General features: G+C 39.0%; 1 pseudogene; it reads right to left on the bottom strand.

The window, feature by feature from the left end:
• LOC102189164 lies at window positions 443–1,232 on the bottom strand (annotated as a pseudogene).

The raw sequence follows: 7,005 nt of genomic DNA on the forward strand, positions 1-7,005 counted from the left end.
CACTGGAATGACTAGAGCCCCGAGTCACCTAACAACAGTGCCCAGCTGGCCTCTGGGGACACGAATAGGCTCTTACTTCTCACTGGCCACACCTCAGCATGGTTTTCTCCCTGACCCCTACTCAAGCAGCTCCTTATTAATAAACCACCATCAAACCCCCCAGGGATGACCTCTCAACACTTCTGGATAAGTCTTCCCTTGGCTTGGACTGAGGACCATGCCCCAGACGTGCCATTCTGACCAGACTGTATGAAGGGAGTGGGTGCAAGAGATAAAATGGCTAGTGTGGAATTGGGAGCCGCTGGTCCCCACCTGCAGCTACAACTTACAATGCCTACAGATGTCATCAGTGGGACATGTGCCAGGGAGAGGTGCAGAGGAATAGGGTGGGCCAGGGCAGGGGAGGAGGGTAATCCTTGGGGAAGTAATCTGCTGCTTGCCCTCACTTCTTGGCCTTGCCCTGGGCAGCCCCAGCCTCCATGGCTTTACGCACGGTCTCCTCACCCCCCAGGAACTGCATGGGCTTGATGGGCTTCAAGTTCTTGTTCAATTCATAGCCCATGGGAATGCCAGTCGGCAGGTTCAGCTCCATGATAGCCTCTTCAGAGAGACCCTCCAGATGCTTGACGATGCCCTGAAGGCTGTTGCCGTGGGCTGCGATTAGTACCCATTTCCCCTCCTTGATCTGGGGGACAATTTCTTCATTCCAAAAGGGCAGGGCTCTGGCAATTGTGTCCTTCAGACTCTCACAGGAGGGCAGCTGGTCTTCAGTGAGGTCTGCGTACCTGCGATCCTTACTGATGTTGCTGTAGAAGGGATGGTTAGGCTCCATGGGAGGTGGCGGGACATCAAAGGAGCGCCTCCAGACCTTTACCTGGGCCTCACCATGCTTGGCAGCAGTTTCTGCCTTATTGAGGCCAGTCAGACCCCCATAGTGTCACTCATTAAGGCGCCAAGTCCTCACCACTGGCAGCCACATTTGGTCAATGGCATCCAGCACTGTCCAGAGGGTCCGGATTGCTCTCTTCTGCACTGAGGTGAAGCAGATGTCAAACTCATAGCCAGCATCTCTCAGCACCTGCCCGCCTCGCTTTGCCTCCTCGTGCCCTGCTGGGCTCAGGTCTGAGTCGTACCAGCCGCTGAAACGGTTCTCCAGGTTCCACGTGCTCTCACCGTGCCAGATCAACACCAGCTTGTAGGCGGCCATGGCTGCGGTTCGGGATGCGGCGCAGACTGGGCTGTTTTCTATTTTAAAAGAAGTTGTGATGTTTTTTTTTTTTATTCTGGGGTTGACTGTTTTCTGAATGTGTTACTCTCTTAATTATATTCAAAAGCTAAAAAATCTCATTGACTCTCAAATTACCAGCATGTTAGCTAGTTTTATCCCTTTGACTTAGACAGCACTTGGTTCTGAGCTCTGAGTTTCTGATTGAGATTCCAAGTATAACGTCAGTGAAAATGAATTAGCTGTACTCTAGTGGAAAAAGTGGGAGGAGAGAGAAGTGGTCAGAGTCAGAATAGAGCCAACAGGTTTTGCTGGCAGATTTGACAGGAGCGAGAGAGAAGATGAGATGCAGAAGATGACAGTCAAGATTGGGGGACGAGTAACAGTGGAGACAAAGCCAGTGGATAAGATAAAGGTTTCTTCTGGGTGGATATCATTAATTTCCATTACATATTTTTGAAAACTCAATCAAATCAACCTTAAAAAGATTTGTGAAACTCAGTGCTGCCTCCAGCAACAGGATAGTCAGGTTTGTCAGACAGAACATGCCTCCCAAGTCACTGGAAATGACTGAAAAGCTAAATAGAAGTGCAGACTCATTAGGGCTATCAGTGGGACATTGGTCTTTTTGATCTCTGTCTGCACACTAAGGAAAGGGTAAGTGAGCCTCCTTTTCATCTTTTCCATCACACTTTAAAGGGCTGCTGTAATGTTCCCACCAACTGAATCATTTTCATTTCCAACTCTAATCAATTTGTGAATAAACATCCTTTGGAGATGTGAGCTGTTTTAAATGATGGCTGCCTTTCCACCTTTAATCTATGACACTATAATTCTCTTGACAGAAAATAGCTCCTTGTGTCTTTATTCCCTCTCTGAGTTCATATATGCAGCACACCTCTGTTTTTATTATTACATAATAACAGCTTTAGTAGGTGAATAAAAGGTTGCACAAGTTTTGCAAAAATAAGAGGATATTCACCCTTGCTACCTTTAATCTCCTGCTTTCTCCTCTTAATGAATATAAATTATCAAAGCTATTTCTCAAAGTCTTTATATAGCACAATACCAGTGGCAGATCATTCTCAGGAAAGGCTCTTTTTAAATATTATAATTAATGGCATTATCTTTAATCTTTTATGGTGTGAAAATCAAGGACAACTTGAAACTTGAGACAAGGTAAGAGACTGCTTATTTTGGTGAGTTTTAGGAGATGAAAATGAAGGTTTGAATCAAGCCTTCTTCCCTTGGAGGATTCTTAAAGATTGCAAAAGTATGAGAAATAATGATAAATTTAATGATAAATAATGATAAATTTCTTATTTCTTCTAAGAATTAGTTAAGTGCTTTGATCAGATGAGATCTAATTTGATTCTCTTCCCTAAGTTCAAAAGAACCAAGAGCCAAAAGTTTTCTGGAAAGGTTTGAATATATAAAACTAATTGCTCCTATTAGATGATTTATTTTAAATATATTTATGTCAAACTTCCAGGTTCCAGTTGGTAAACTGAGTCAACAGGTACCTTTGTTTTCTTCCCTATCAAAATTCTATAAGGATATTGAAATGCAAGAACAAAGAGGGGAAAAAATCCAAATCAAATAAATAAAATTTCTGTGAGCTGAGAAAATGGTGCAGAATACCATATATAGGCAAGAAACTTTGGAGAATTTCTGAAAATTAGAAAACAGATTGGACAAAGCTAATAGAAAAGTCAATCCATGCTTACAAAGCCTGTAAATCTGTACCAGCAAAAAAAACACAAAAAAACAAAAAACAAAAAAACAGTTGATGGATTTCCCCAAGTGAGTTTCAGAAAAACAGAGTTTGGAGCAAGAGGGACTAGGACATTGTTTGAAGGGAATATCACTGAGAAAACTGTCAGCACTACTCTCTCTCCCTGCACACACACACACACCTCGGATTGATTACCAATAGCCTTAAATCTCTTGTTCACTTGGCACGTCTTGATAAGCAAATGAGATATTTTTCCTATAGCCCTTTCAACATTGTCAATAGGTCCAAAGAAAGAAGGCATAGGTCTACATCTAAATGTTCAACGATAATGGGAAAACAAAGCACATAAAATCAGACAATGCAGGGAAACTCCTGAAGACCTTTTTACTCCGTGTATCTGCTCTGATACTTTCCACAGGCTGCTAGTTCTTTCATAAGATCCAGTCATTTTTAGATGCCAAGCTGTATCCAGAGGAATCTTTGAGAAGGGGACACAGGAAAGGACCTTGGGAACTTCATCAAAGCCTGAACATGAGACAGGTGGCTACTATGAAACCTCAGGTTTCCCTTGGGTTAGATGGCACCCAGGGAAAGTTTGGGCTTTTTTCTTTTTATACAGGGAAATCTCACAACCAGTGTTTTTGATAGAGGGGTGTGCTGCGAATTTCTAGCCTACTTCAGGTATAGAATCACAAAATCATGTCTGAATGTTTGCCTTTCCCTACCACTCACAGTAATAGTGAATCCTGATAAATTATCTGTGATGATAAAAATTTGAAAATTTGGTTATATCCCATGTGGTGGGTAGCTATTGACTGGAAAGGAAACTGAATTTTGGAGTGATGGAAACATTCTTTATCTTGATCTGGATATTGTTACACGAGTGTATACACAGATACATTTATTGAGCTATAAACTCAAAGTTTGTTCATTTCATAAATTAATAAACAAATAATATCTAAAATATATAATATTATATTGGCTAATACAAATGCTTTTTTTTAAGAAAAATATTAATTGCCAAAATTTAAACCCCAATACTCCAAACACTCTGAAAGACACAACTAATAGAAGAAACTGTTAGAGGGAGGTTTATTATTAGCTGGATTAGAATAAAATCTTCAGAATTCAGATAACTTCCATATTAGTTAAATTTTTGTGCTTCAGGGAAATTAGAAATGTTCTTAATCTCTTATTTGAAGGACAACCCAAATTCTAAAATATAAGAATGTACTCTCAACATTAAATTATAGATTAATTTCATTTTAAATATTAATGTAAAAATTGTAAGTTAAGAAGGACGATGAAATTCTAGCAGCCTGTTAATTCAGTGTTACCAAATAACTTTATTCAGAAAATACTAGAATAGTTCAATACTGGAAAATTTAATAATATAATCCAAGGTCTTAATTAATTCAGTCTTAAATGGTGAATTAAAGGGGAAATGATGAATTAAAGATGGTGCTAGTAATAAAGGACTTGCCTACCAAAGCAGGAGACATAAGAGACATGAGTTCAATCCCTGGGTCAGGAAGATACCCTGGAGGAGGGCATGGCAACCCACTCCAGTATTCTTGCCTGGAGAATCCTATGGTCAGAGGAGCCTGACAGGCTATAGTGCTTGGGGGTCTCAGAGTTGGACAAGACTGAAACAACTGAGACCTCACTGCATATGTAAGTATAGATGCTAAGCAATTTTAAGAAATTTAATGTTCATTCTTGATTTAAGAAAAAAAAATAGTGTGTTAGGAATACAGAGATATTTTATATTTTCTTTTCATAAATGTTTTTTTAAAGATACAATATATAAACATGGTTTAAATTGTTAAAGATAGAAGAGGGTAACATTGAAAAGTAAGTCTTCCTTCCACCCAGTCAGTCACTTAGACAATCGTTAAGTTTTAGACAATCAGTCAGTTTTAGACAATCTGTAACTTCTAATCACACTATTTTGCAGCTTTCTGCTTTCACCTAACAATGTATCTTGGTAAGCAAAACATAGCAGGCTGTACTGAATGACCTCATTTAAAAATAGCTGCCTCATAGACTAATGTCTGAAAGTATTCATTTAATCAGTATTTTTAGTAATCATTTTTATACAGCTTTTTGCTGATTCAAGCTAAGTAAGTATCTTTGAAATGCATATTTGTGCACTTGGATGGTTATGTCTGTTAAACATTTCTAAATGTGGAGTTGATAATAAACAGAATGTGCATTTCTGATTTTAAGAGATTTTTAGCAAATTTTTCTTCTTTTTTGTTGTTGCAGCTTTAAAAAAATTTTTTGACATATATTTGGTTTACAATATTGTGACAATCTCTGTTGTGCAGCAAAGTGATTCAGCTTTACATATATGTATACGCATACACACATATATATATATGATGCTGCTAAGTTGCTTCAGTCGTGTCTGACTCTGTGAGACCCCAGAGACGGCAGCCCACCAGGCTCCGACATCCCTGGGATTCTCCAGGCAAGAACACTGGAGTGGGTTGCCATTTCCTTTTCCAATGCATGAAAGTGAAGTCGCTCAGTCGTGTCCAACTCTTAGCCACCCCATGGACTGCAGCCTACCAGGCTCCTCCATCCATGGGATTTTCCAGGCAAGAGTACTGGAGTGGGGTGCCATTGCCTTCTCTGATATATATATACACACACACCCTTTTAAAACATTCTTTTCCATTTTCCATTACGGTTTATCTCAGGAGATTTGATACTGTTCCTTATGCTATACAGTAGGACCTTGTTTATCCATTCTAAACATAACAGTTTGCATCAACCAACCTGAAATTCCCAGTCCATCCCTCCCCCTTCCCCAATTTTCCTTGATGTTCTTGCACTGTTCTTGCAGCCTTCCATCAGTGTATGAGAGTGGGCTCCTTGTTTTCTTGGCAATATGGTGGACTAGGTTTCTTGACCCACTCTTTCATTAAAAACAATTTTAGATGATAAATAAAATATGCATTTTAAATGTATTTTAAACACACCAGTGAACTATTAATAGCAAGCAGGTAAGAGGGGGAAAACTTTCCCTGATAACTTATAAAGAAAAATTTTGCCTAAATTCAAACTCCTAGGCAGACCAAAATATCTCAAGCTGAGGATTGATTCTACACTGACCCTGAGTGAGTAATGACCCTACATGCTCGGGGAAAAAAGCAAAAATAAACCCTTTTGGTGAGGAAAAAAAAAAAAAAGACATAGAAAAAGTGAGAAAAATAAGGCTAAAATATGTGAATATAGGAAATCAGGAAGGTTAACTATATATTGTACTTATGAGTGGCCCCATAAAATAAAACTATAGACTAGCTTCAGATATACATATAGAAAATGGGAACGACAAAGGAAAAGATGGTTGGATGGCATCACTGACTCAATGGACAGGAGTTTGAGCAAGCTCTGGGAGTTGGTGATGGACAGGGAAGCCTGGCGTGCTGCAGTCCATGGGCTGTGAAGAGTTGGTCACGACTGAGTGGCTAAATTGACTGACATGTAGAAATCATATGTAGAATGGGTAGACAAAATTCTAAAAAAAAAATTTAATCTAAATAATAAGTAAAAACAATAATGTACTGTTATTCTTTTATTCACCTTCAAAGCAACTTGCAGAGAATAACTAAACAGACAGGGAAACAAGGCAACATGCATGAGAACAAGGAGAAACACAAGACACTAGAAACAGACTCCCAAAGACTTCAGATACTGAAATTAATAGAGACAGAAAATAAAATAGCCATATGTATCATATTGAAAAAGAAAAGACAAGCCTGAAAATATGAGTATGAAATAAGAACTTATAAAGAATGCCCAAGCAGATCAGAAAATGACCTAAATTTACTTTATAAAAATGGAAAGTATTATGACTGAAATATAAAACACAATAGACAGTATAGTCACTATGGAAAACAATACGGAAATTCTTAAAAAAATTGAAAATACAGGGGGCGCGGTCCTAAGATGGGGGAAGGATAGGACGGGGAGACTACTTTCTCCCCCACAAATTCATCAAAAGAACATTTGAACGCTAAGCAAATTCCACAAAACA

This window comes from Capra hircus, chromosome 1 (assembly GCF_001704415.2).
Source record: "Capra hircus breed San Clemente chromosome 1, ASM170441v1, whole genome shotgun sequence".
Classification (NCBI taxonomy): Eukaryota; Metazoa; Chordata; class Mammalia; order Artiodactyla; family Bovidae; genus Capra; species Capra hircus.